Source organism: Micromys minutus (genome assembly GCF_963924665.1).
Source record: "Micromys minutus genome assembly, chromosome: X".
NCBI lineage: Eukaryota > Metazoa > Chordata > Mammalia > Rodentia > Muridae > Micromys > Micromys minutus.
The window spans coordinates 113,850,283-113,863,904 of NC_137970.1; positions in this window are offsets into that span (position 1 = coordinate 113,850,283).

The window sequence follows — 13,622 nt, forward strand, 5'->3', positions numbered from 1 at the left end:
CTGGTGCAGCCACTCTGGAAATCAGTCTGGCAGTTCCTCAGAAAATTGGACATAGTACTACCTGAAGATCCAGTTATTCCACTTCTGGGCATATACCCCAGACACTCCAATATATACAACAAAGATACATGCACCACAATGTTCATAGCAGCTCTATTTATAATAGCCAGAAGCCGGAAAGAACCCAGATGTCCTTCAGTAGATGAATATATACAAAAATTGTGGTACATTTACACATTGGAGTACTACTCAGCTATCAGAAACAATAACTTTATGAAATTCTTAAGAAAATAGATGCATCTAGAGAGTATCATCCTGAGTGACATTACCTAGTCACAAAAGAACAGACATAATATGCAGTCACTGATAATGGGATACTAACCCCAGAAAGCTCTGAACACCCCAGAAACAACTCACAGACTATATGAAATTCAAGAAAAAAAAAAAAAAGAAAAAAGAAAAGAAAAAACCATTATGTTTGCTCTTTACATACCAAGAAAACTTTGACTAATTCCAGGTTACATTCTGTTTTACATGTACTTTATGCTCATTGTAACTAGTAAGACCTTAATGCACACTATCAAACCTTTAAAAAAAAAGCCAAGCAATGACAAAAATTCATTCGTATACTTTTATGCAAAATGCTTAAAACTTGTACATTTATCTTTGATTTTTAAAATAAAGTTCTTCAATAAAAAAAATTAGAACTTAGATGGTCATTAATATTTTATTACAATGTTATCAGTAATTCGGTCAGCCCTCACAGAAAAGAGTTCTGAAATTTTATTTATGTGCATGATTTGGGAATCACAATTAATATATGGTCTACTTTCCACAGTTTAGCATTTGACCATAGTGTAATTGTGTAAATGTGTTTAGCATTTGACCATTGTGTAATTGATAAAATTATCAATAGAACAGTTATAGCCGTCTTCAGTATTGTTTGATCTATGCCGCACAATATGTGGGGTGAAAGGCAAGAAGAAAGCTCTAACCTTTCGACAATTTGAACCTCTTTTTCAACTCAATTCTATAGAAATGAGAGATCTATATCGGTTTGTATTTATTTATAGTTCAGAGGCTTATACATTAAATAACAGAAGAATATGACAATAAGTGAAGATAAGATTAAATAATGAGAAACTGAATTTTTTATATGTATACAAATTTGATTTACCTCTAGTCACATTGTAAAAATGTCTTGAGTTTTGAAATTGAATTGAAATCCCTTCAGAAAAAAAACATTATCAATACAGCTTCTTTTTATATTATATTAGTGTTATATTTAAAGTTAAGCATTTCTTTTTCAAATATCCTCAAGAAAGAACATGGTTTAATTACACAGAAAAGAGCCACCAGAAATAATTCTGGCACAAAAGTTTGCATGCTGTCAGAGTATAATTTATTTCTGTGCACTTAAGAATATAGAGAGAATAAGAAAGAATATATTTTCCTCTCAAAGCTCATTGTTTACTATATTGTCTTTGAGATGAGGGGGATAGAATTAAATAGCACATAAAGCCCATGATTTTCACTCTTTTAAGCCAAAACAAAATGAGCATTCATCTAACTAAACGTTATTTATTCTAAATATTCTAACTGTGGGTTAGATTACCCAGAAAGCCTTTCTCAGAATGATTTTTCATGCTATAATATTTTCTAATAAGTGCCCTTTAAATACAAAGCAATGGAGAAGGGGAGGGAAAAAGGACAGATATACCTTGGGACAAATCAATTTTTGATGCATTACAAAGCAGCCACATTCAAAGCCCCCAGGGACCTCTGAAATCTCTGTTGCAATTCAAAGGTGGAACACACCATAGTGTGTAGATATGACCAGCCTTACGTGTGCCTCAATCAATTATTCATTGTGTCGAGTTCATCTTGACATGAGTTAGATGTTTAGAAAGGGCCCTCTCTGCAAATAAAATGATCTTTGCTCTAATTACTGCAGATAGTCTACTGACAGAATTCCCAGTAACTAGTGCAATGATTCCTCCTCTGAAGGACATTCTGAGCAACACATCACTGTGTCCATTCACTGTGCTAGGCCCTTGAAATGCTGAAGTAGAAACAAGGTTTGTTCTTGATAAGCCCAGTGAAGGCCTGGAAGAGCTCCAGAGAGATGCTGATATGTCTGTATTGAAAAGTTGGAGGAGCTGAAGTTGATATCCACAGGCAAAGGCAGCAGCGATAAACAAACTTGCTCGGGAAGAATGGAGCTTGTGCATGCTTGTTGGTTTTGCTTTCTTTCATTTCTTAAAAATTTTACAGGTGCTCCCAACGTATTGGATGGTGCAGTGGCACTTGTCATCAAAGAGATCTTTTACTCTTTGCTCTTTCCCATAGGTCAGTGTTCTCTGAAAACTCACAGACACTTCCAAAACTGTGGTGTAACCTGTGGCCTACTAGTCCCTGAGCGTCTTTTAGTGCAGTCAAGTCAGCAGGCAAAATTAGGCATCAGGATGGGTTTTTATGCAAATAAATATGTAAAGCATAAAAGACTTCTAGCTTTGTATCATCCTTCTCAACAATAATGTTCTTCTCTTGTGGCCTACCTCCTAGAAGAGAGTCAGTATCATCTAGCTTTCTTTTCTTTTCTTTTCTTTTCTTTTCTTTCTTTCTTTCTTTCTTTCTTTCTTTCTTTCTTTTTTTAAAAAATGTATTTACTTAGAAGCATTCAGAATGTCAACCAAACAGCTGCATTTTTTTTTGCAATTACAGAGTGGTGTTCAGTTAACAGAACAACAATTATCTTCATATAAGCTGCATCAGAGACAACCGAATGCAAAAAACTCAAAAATGAAACCAAAAGAAAAAAAAAACAGAAAGAAAAAAAGAACAACCAAACCACTGTCCCCATATATAACTAATTTGTGCTGTGCACCAACAAGAACCTGCTTTAAATTTCCATGCCAATGTGCAATCCCCAGACTGTACCAGGCAAGGTTAGTGGCTATTGAAATTACCACCAGGACAGGGCTATCTGAAGACACATTCGGCAAGTGTGTTAACTATACAAAAAAAAAAAAAAAAAAAAAAAAAAAAGACACTGTACAGTTTAAAAACAAATCTTACACAGCCTTGCATTTCAATTTTTTTTCTTTAAACGGAGTGAGTTGTGTACGGGGGGTGGGGTGTTAAATGCTTTATAGACAAGAAAAAAAAACTGCGCTAGAACCAACTTTTTCATCATCATCATCTTCATCTTCCTCTTCTTTTTCCTCTTCCTCATCCTCTTCATCCTCCTCCTCATCTTCCTCTTCCTTCTTTCTCTTGCTCTTTTCAGCTTGACCACCCCCTTTTTTGCTGCATCAGGTTCTCCTTTAGCTCTGTAGGCAACAATATCCTTTTCATATTTCTCTATCAGCTTGGCGGCCTTCTCATAGGGCTGCTTGTCATCCGTGGCAGTGTTCTTCCACATCTCTCCTAGCTGCATTTTGAAATCACCAATGGATAAGCCAGGATACTCGCCTTTGATTTTTGGGCAGTACTCAGAACAGAACAAGAAGAAGGCCGAAGGAGAACTCTTGGGTGCATTGGGGTCCTTGAACTTCTTTTTGGTCTCCGCTTTGGGGGGAGATGTAGGCTCTCATTTCTCTTTCATAACGAGCCTTGTCAGCCTTTGCCATATCTTCAAGTTTCCCCTTTTCTTTAGCAGACATGGGCTTCCACCTCTCTGAGCACTTCTTGGAGAACTCTGAGAAGCTGACAGAAGCATCCGGGTGCTTCTTGTGCTCCTCCGGGCAGGTTTGCACAAAGAATGCATATGAGGACGTTTTACCTCTCAGCTTCTTAGGTTCTCCTTTGCCCATGTTTAGTTGATTTTCCTCCAAGAGGCACAGAGTCGCCCAGTGCCTGTCTGGCTCTCGCTCGCCCCGGTGCTGTCTCTATGGAGCTCAATGGACTGCAATGGCTGTGAGAGCGGGAGCCAGACACAGCCTCCTCACTCTCTCCGCTCTGTAGCATTGCTAGCTTTCTTATACTTGCAGGCAGAAACAAAATTAATGCCTCATCATTTCAAAGCTAGACTATGTCAATAACCTTCTAAGTGGATTGCCTTCCTGCTTTTAATTATTCTTTCTCTTCTCTCTGTTCCGAGAATAACCTATATTTGGCAGGCAGAATGATGTATCAGAAATGTTAAGGGTTATGGCAATATTGCTAAACTATCTTTAACACAGTTCTCAATGACACACAAAGAAATACTATATTTTGCATTGCATATATATATTGATAGCTATTGGCCACCGCTGATATCTTTCATTGCATGATTACTCCCCCAGCTTCAGAGTCAGAATGATTAAAAGTAGTGCTCTAGGGATGTCTAATAGTTTGACACCTAAACAAGCCAATAATCTTTAAATACTTCTTCAGCCAATTTTAAGTGAAGGTGTGAAGGAATGAATTTCCTAATGATACAATATTATTCCTCTTTATATTCCAAGTAAAGGATTTATAACATTAATTTATTCTGTACAGTTTCTAATTTCTGACAAAATCTTTTTTATTAAAGATTTATTTATTATATATAAGTACATGGTATTCAGACACACACCATGATGAAGAGGGCATCAGATTTCATTACAGATGGTTGTGAGCCACCATATGGTTGCTGGGATTTGAATTCAGGACCTCTGGAAGAGCAGTCAGTGCTCTTAACCACTGAGCCATCCCTCTAGCCCTTCTGACAAATTCTTGAGAAGTAAAGAAAAACATTGAAAACATAAGAATTAGATAAAATTTCTAATTCCAAATAGATAGTAATTTACTTTATTGCTGAATTTAAGTGACTATTCTTTGACTAGCTTCAGATTTGGGTTGAGGGAAATGTAGTTGGAACATGGAACCAACATATGTGTTGCAAAAAACATTCAAGAATAAGAATATGATACCAACAGGAATATATTTTATCAAAAAAATTAAAAAGAAATATATTTTATCTCTTTAAGATATTGTATCTTTCAGTTAAAGAATATGCAACTTCTGTATTGCCTATTATGTGATGAGTCATAATTAAAAATATTTAACATTAAACAAGTGAATGCACATAAAATAATATGTTCTGGATTTAATTACTTTAGCTGGTTAGCCTATATATTTCCAAATTTTCAATATGTTATAGATTCTTTTTTTTCTTTTGGAGAATAGCACTTATTAGGGGTGAACGAACACATATAGGAAGTACACAGAGAAAATACCCTCCTCGATGCAGGAGTGGGGTTCTTAGGAAGCTGAAGTCCCATGCCATAGACAAATTTCTTTTTTATTAGAGATAGAATCTTTTCTCATTTATATATCCTGATTACAGTTCCCCTGCCTCTACTTTTTTTTACCCCCTTTACCTCAGTATCCACTCCCTTTCTGTCTCTCATTAGAACTGAGCAGGCTTCTTTTATAAAAATCATTTTATTGGATATTTTATGTATTTACATTTCAAATGTTGTTCCCTTTCCTGGTTTCCCCCTCTCCCATTCCTTTTCCCCCTCCTCCTGCTTCCATGAAGGTGTTCCTACTCCTAACTACCCACTCCCAAATCATCACCTTGGCATTTGCCTACACTGGGGAAAGGAGCCTTCACAGGACCAAAGGCTTCTTTTTCCTCCTATTGATGTCTGACAATGCCATCCTCTGCTACATATGCAGCTGGAGCCATGGGTCTCTTCATGTGTACTCACTGGTAGGTGTTTTAGTCCCTGGAAGCTCTGGGGGGCTTGGTTGATTGATATTGTTTTTCCCATGGGGTTACAAACGCTTTTAGCTCACTTAGTCTTTTCTCTAGCCCCTCCATTGGGGGTCCTCATACTCAATCCTATGGTTAGCTGTAAGCATCCTCATCTGTATCAGTATGACTCTGGCAGGGCCTCTGAGAAAACATCCATGCCAGGCTCCTGCCAGTAAGCACTTCTTGGCATCATCAATAGTGACTGGGTTTGGTGGCTGCATATGGGATGGATCCCCAGGTGAGGCAGTCTCTTGACAACTTTTTCTTCAGTCCCTGTTCCACTATTTGTCTCTGTATTTCCTCCCTTGAGTATTTTGTTCCCCCTTCTAAGGACTGAGGCATTCATATTCTGGCCTTCATTCTTTTTGAGCTTCATAAGGTCTGTGAATTGTTTTTAGGGTATTCAGAGCTTTTCGATGGGGACTAGTATGAGCTTATCAGTGAGTGCATACCATGTGTATTCTTTTGTGACTGGGTTACCTCACTCAGGATGATATTTTCCAGTTCCACCCATTTACCAAATAATTTCATGTAGTCATTGTTTTTAATAGCTGAGTAGTACTTGATTGTATAAATGTACCACACTTTCTGTATCCATTCCACTGTTGAAGGACATCTGGATGAACAGGTTTCTAAGAGATTAAAAATTATAACAAAATAAAATAAAAAGTAAAGCAAAAATTATCATATCAAAGTGAAACTATCAGAAGAAATAGAGCTCCAAGAGAGTGCCCAAGAAAGAGAGGTTTTCTCATTTACATACTCAGAAATTTTATAAACATATTAAATTGAAAGCTATAATACATATTCAGAGAGCTTAGTGCAGACCTGTGTAGGCCCGTGTTTTCTGCTTCAGTCTCTGTGCATTCATATAAGCTTTGCTCAGATACTTTAGAGGGATTTGTTTTCTTGGTATCTTCTATCCCTCTGTCACCTTTCCAGTCTCCAGTTCTGCTGTGTTCCCTGAGCTCTGAGGGGAGGTATTTGATAGAGTTGTATATTCCTAGGTCATTCTCTCTCTCCCCTTCTTTCTCTCTCCCCCTCTTTTTTTCTCCCTCCCCCTCCCCATATCTCTGAGTACAATGTCTGCGTGTGGGTGTCTGTGTTTGTTTCTATCTGCTGCAGGAGGAAGCGTCTCTGATGATGGCTTATTAGGGCACTGATTTATGAGTTTAGCAGAATACAATTAAGAGTCATTTTATCATATTTTTAAAAAGACCAGTAGTATTTTGTTTTACCCTAGGTATTTCACCCTATATGTAGACCACAATTTATTTTTACCCATTCATTGATGAGGGCTGAGTTTGATGATATAACTTGCTTACTATATATATATATATATATATATATATATATATATATATATAGTAAGTCAAATACCTGACCAGCATAGAGTTATCTATTCTGTGAAAGTTTACATAAAGCCTTTCTTATCACATTGAAGCCTCAGAGGTAGAGTTAGGGAATTTTTCATTTTTAAATAAGACTATCTACATAACTTATAGGCCTGTCTTCAATAATTAGTTTAGATTTTGGAAGCATTTGTGAGGCAAAGATAGTCCAATTTTGAATACATAGAATTTGGAATTTCTTCTAGGACATCTAAGAACTGAGGCCCATTATTTTTAAATATAGGTAACTTTAAGGTTTACAGGAGAAAATTGGGGAAAAATTTCTCATGCTTTCTTGAATCTCTTTGTCTTGAAAGCAAAATATTCTATGTAAAAGTTCTAGATTTAGGACAGTTTTTAACTAAAATGAAGGTTTCTCAAAGTTAAAGAAAATGAACCCTGAAAGAAGTCAGCAGAGGAAGGATGATTTAATACAGAGCACCAGAAGCTGAGATCCTGTCTCTTATTTTCACCCAGTAATCTGTGGGGTGCTTGAGAGATGTTTTCCTGCTTAAAAGCAGTTGCTGATTTTGTATAGGACCGGAGTTCAGTTCCCAGGACCCACATGGTGGCTCACACCCATCTATTACTCCAGTTCCACCGGTTCTGATGCCCCCCTCCTTGCTTCTACAGGTACCAGATATGCACATAATGCACAGCATCTATGCAGGCAAAACACTCACTCATGCACATAAAATAGAAACCAAGTAAATATTTTAATAAAATAATGATCAGCAGTTAACGAACATTATTTATCTATCCCGACATATGTACCTTAAGAGCTGGTATGTCTTAAAAGTGTCAAATTTTCAAGTAGAATTAGATATAGTTACCATTGTATATTTCCGTCCTCACTTTTTATACAAATTATTAGTCTACATGTTTTATTCTTTTTCTGATCAAGCCAAAAATAAAAAAGTGCACATAGTAGTCTTTCTCTTAATATTTCTGTAACTTGGCACTTACAAGTGTATTTGATACAAAATGAAAAGTGTTGGAAATTGGTCTGATAATTGGGCAATTGTGAACAGACTCATGCTCAGTGCAGTTTCATGCAGAGGGGAAAAATATTATAAAAAGAGCAAAGGAGGATTCTTATATGTCTCGTGATATAATTTTGGAGCATTCAGAGAGGATCACAGAGGTTGATGAAGACAAGACATCTTAATGGTGAGTGAGCAAGAATATTTACATATAGCGTTGTCCATCTATATGAGGAATTTTTGAATATTTTTTAATTTAAGATTCAATAATCACTGCAAAGCAGATGTTATTTTAACAAACAGCTTTGAGATATTAAGTAGCATGATTGATTTTCAATGATAATAATAAAGAAAAGTGGAATAGTATCTGAAGCTTTTATGGTTTCTAAGGCTTTTCCTGATACACCAGTTTTTGCAAGTCTGTTTAATATATCTTAGCATGGACATGGTAAGCTGCTATAATACATTAAATTAGTGTGGCACAATAATTTTTGTAGTCAAAAAAGCTGAGATTAGTGAAATAAGTAGGTTGATATCGCATATATCTTGCAGAACTGTCTAAATTTCTTGATATTCTAAGTGTTCTCATTAATCAATATGAAGGAGAGAGGGTCCTAAAATTATAGAATCACTCTATTCATAGGTTATCCATCACCATATCTCATAAGATTAGTATGAGGTCAGAGTTGAGAAATACTACCTTCTACCCTTATAGCCAATACCACTCATTGTAAAGTCTGGCTTTGTTTACAAAGGAAGATTAACCGAAACAACATTTGTATGATTTCTACGATGTGTTTCATTCAGAAGTTGTAAGCAAATGGATCATATGGCTCAGAGGTCTGCAAATCCTGTTTTGCTTGCACATTGTTTTTATAAGCTCCAGTGTTGCCCTTCTTATAGTAATAAAAAGGCTTTGTGCATCAAGTTCTGATTATAAATTCTTTAATGACTAATGACGACATAAAGCTAGGCGGTCTACTGGTCTTTGATGACTGCTTTACTTTAGATAGTCAGTTGGATTTTAGTTGTTCATCTTATTAAAGAACAGGATCCACAATATCTGTGTATAATTGTGCAAGAAAGTAAAGATGGTGATATTAAGGAGCTAGCAGATATCTTTTATATTCCCATTAGTTATCAGTTCATGATGATTGAAATTCCCCTTAGGACTTCAAAATCAGTATAATCTATACCATTTCTTAGTTACATTATTTCAAGTCATTTTTGTATTTGAGAATGTCTGTGTAGTATGGACGTCTGTGGGGGGGGGGTGCACTGAGACCAAAGAAGGCCATGATATGTATGTCTTCTATCACTCTTCACCTTATTCTTTTAAGTCAGGGTCTCTTGCTGGGATTGGTGCTTATTTTATTTTAGCTAGAACAACAGCTAGCAAGCCTCTCGGTGCTAGAGTTATAGGCATTTACAAGAACACATATAGTTTGTTTAATGGATTCTGGGATCCACATTCCAACCCTCATTCTTATATGGGTATTACTCTGAGCAATCTCTGTCCATGATCTCTTATTTTAAGCAAGTATATTAAGATACAATTGTAATTCAGTTTGACACAGTACATATAAATGTAGGCTCTAGACACACTACTGAAGGTCTCTACTCCTTATTAGTCATGTGGGTGTCAGAAACCAAGTAACATGTACTAGCTGATATTCAGTTGCCTCTTCTATAGTATGAAATAAAGATCCCGTGAAATATTTCAGTTGGTCAGAACATTTGTTGTCAGGCCTGAATATCTATTTTATCCCAGCCCCCACATGATGGAAAAAGAGGACTCCAACATAATGTTCTATGATATCAACATATGCATTATGGTACTTGTGCTCATGGATGCCCACATGAAATAAATAAATGGATGAATAACATATATATAAATAAGTAAATGTAATAAAACATTTAGTGCTGATATCATAACTTGGTACTTCAGTGCTAGATTGGTTGCCTTATAAGGAGGAGACCCTAAATTCACCAGTCCAAAAAGTATTAAATAATACTAATCTTTAGAAAAAGAAATATTGAATTTAATGAACACACATTTACATAGCACAAAGAGAATGGGAGGAGAAAGGAAGGAAAGAGCAAATGACCTCATGTGCATCCCTGAAATGTAGTACTAGTACATGATTATTGACAGACTAACTTTAGGTTGTTTCAACTGTTTAATATTTATGTTTGTGAATCTATTATCTAGCTGTTAAGAAATAGTCCTGGCAGGATCCTGATATGGATGCCTCCTCAGAGGCTCTCCCAGAGCCATACTGATACAGATGAGGATGCTTGCAGCTAACCATCAGACTGAACACAAGGACTTCTGTGAAGGAGCTAGAGAAAAGACTGAAGGAGCTGAAAGGGTTTGCAACCTCATGGGAAGAACAACATTGTCAATCAGCCAAACCTTCCATAGCTTCCAGAGACTAAAACAACAACCAGTGAGAATGCATAGGGAGGCCTGTGACTCTAGCTTCATATGAGCAGTGGATAGCATTGTCTGGCATCAGTGGGAGAAAAAGCCTTTGGTCCAGTTTATTTTCCCAGTGTACGGAATGCCATGGCACTGAAGTAGAACATATGTCTGGGAGGGGGAGCACCTTCATGGAGGCAAGGGGAGGGGAATGGGAGGAAAGGGGATAATATTTGAAATGTAAATACAGAGAATATCCAATTAAAAAAGGAAGATAAAAGAAATGGCCCATCTAGCAAGCTAATGAATGCCATACCAGAATGCCTACCTAGTTGAAAAGCAAGAAAATATAAAAAAAAATGTTTCAGAAACAAAACAGTACTGATATTAATTGCAGAAATGTTTATCTACACAGAAACCAAGGGCATGCAGAGGCACATTTTTCAAGTTTTCAGCTACATTATTGCAAAACATATCTCTAAACAACAATCAACTACTTTTCCAGACACTACCAACAAAAAAAATCATATGAAGAAAATAAAGACTAGCATTGACATTAGTGACAGGACACCAGATTAAAAAAATAAATAAATAAATCAGAGGCTGTGGACCTTGGCTTCCACAGAAACAGCTTATAGTTTCTCTGGGAAGTGAGTCTTTGGCTAGGAAAAGGCAGAGATCAGTCCGTACAGAGAGGCACTCTGGACTATAAACCAAGGTAAGAGGATTTTTTGAGATGGGGGAACTCATAGAACTTCTTCTAAGGGGATCACATAGAAACATCACCTTATTTTCCTCTGAAGGGCAGGATAGGGCTGTCATGGACAGGCAATTTTGTCAACACCCTCCACAGTCCCGTGGAAATATTTTAGAAAAATAGAAGACCATATGAAAAGAAAATACTTTCAGACAGGAGCCTGGTGTGTTACTGTCTCCTGAGAAGCTTCATCCAGCAGTGGATGGAAACATGTAGGGCCCTACAGCCAAATACCAGGCAGTGCTCTGAGATCTTGTAGAAGGACAGGGGATAGTCGTGAGCCAGCAGGGTTACAGACACCATAAGAAGACCTACAGAGTTAACTAATCAGGGGCCCATGGAGTCTCCCAGAGACTGAACAATCAACCGAAGAGTATGCAGGTTCTGGAACTAGGCCCCCTAAATATTTGTAGCAGATTTGTAGCTTGTGTCCACCAACAATTGGAGCAGGGGCTGACTCTAACTCTATCGCCTGCTATTAGTTCCCCTTCCCATAAGCTAAACTGACTGGTCAGGTTTTTATGCGTAGACTATGTGCGCTTGACTATGCGCGCTTAGTCCTGCTCTGACTTGATGTCCCAGGAAGGCTTCAAGGGGGTCTTTCCCTTCTAGAAGGAGAAGGAGACAGAGTAATAGGTGGAGAAACTTGTGAGGAATGGGGCAGGGACTGGGAAGAGAGAAAGAAGTGTAACTGGAACTCGAAGTGAATTTAATTAAACAAAGTAATGAGAAAACTGGACTGGGAAAATGGAGAGGGAGAGGGAGGGAGGGAAACAAGAGACAGAGAGACAGACAGAGAGAGACAGAGAGACAGATACAGAGGCGGACAGAGACACACGGAGAGAAACACAAATACTTCAAGCTTGAATTATAGAAAATCTCACAGAAATTCATATAGCTATTTCCGATTCTCTTATGAACTTGTCAAACAAGGGCTGACCCTTAGTCCCATACTGGTGATTTTTGCATGGTGAACATCTAGATTTAAAGGGTGTGGCTCCAAGAAAACAGAGATAAAAGGTGCTTGTAATTGAGGACACTGTGATAGCAATAGAGTATTTAAAAAAATAGTCACCATGTTTATTAATAATGACATATTAATGAAGGAGTAAAGGGCAACTATAAGGAGATAGTTAACAGTTTTGATTTATAAATTGCTATTTAAAAATTAAGATACAATAATGTTCTTTTTGCATTTACATACTATATGTTGAAAACTAATCTGCCCCACTTCTCTGCTTGTTGGCTTTCTCCCTAGTATTTCCCTTTGCAAGAACACATCACTTCCCGTGTTCTAGTATACTCCACAACCTCTCTTTTTCCTCTCTTCCTCCTCTCTCTTTCCTTTTTTAGCTTATTCACTTTACGTCCTGTTCACTGTCCCACTCCCAGTAAGCCCCTGCCACAACCCCCCAGTCCCCTTCTCTCAGCCTGTGCTCTCTTTCTTAAGACCTCTTTTTCTTCTTCAACCCCCCCCCCCTTAGTTCCATAAGCCATCAACGGATGTGAGGTCTTGCTTCGCAGCTTCCTGTAACAAGTGGATGTGACGTATTGTGACTTCCGTTTTGGCTATCTGAAGAAGCTGAGGACTCGAAGCTGGGTGCGTACTTCCTTCTTCAGCTGAAGGAGGAATTTCAGGCCCTGTTGTGCTTGAAGGTAAGAATCTGGGAGAAGTTATAGGTACATCGGAGGTATAAACCATTCCTCACAAATAGAATAGCCTTTTCTACCCCTCATTAGGTCCCTGCTCAGGAAGGCCTGAGGGTGTTATTAAGTATATGTCAGCCTCCATTTTGGAATCCGAGGGGCGTTTTCTCCAATAGTTTTGCCCTGGTCCATAGAGGGAAGGAGGCATTCCTGTCAAGGCCAGAGAGACATGAAAGTGAGACAATACTATAGAGTCTCAAGGACGTCTCCCAGACAGAGCATAGCTTCTTGAAACCCCACCCTGAGGTCCAATGGCTGGACATCTCCGTCACTATCAGGTAGAGGGCATACGTAGGGCCTGTACAAATCCAAATCAGTCAAAGGGGCTCCCACTGCTGAAATGGGAAAGTAGGCTTGAGCTCTCATCCCCAACAAGAAGCTTTTCTTCTTTTGTTAAATTTATTTTATTTATTTCCATTCCATCCTGTACAGCCCCCCCCCCCAGCTCCCTCCCACTATTCCTCATCTCATTCCTGCTCCGCCTTGCCCCGGAGAGTGTAGCTCCCACACACACACAAACTAGGTATCCCCATTCCCTGGGGCTTTTTTTTTCTTAAGTTAACTACTTATTGCAAAGGAAAAATTAATTTCTCTCAGAAAGATTAAAAAAATAATTTTAATAATAAATAAAATTAAC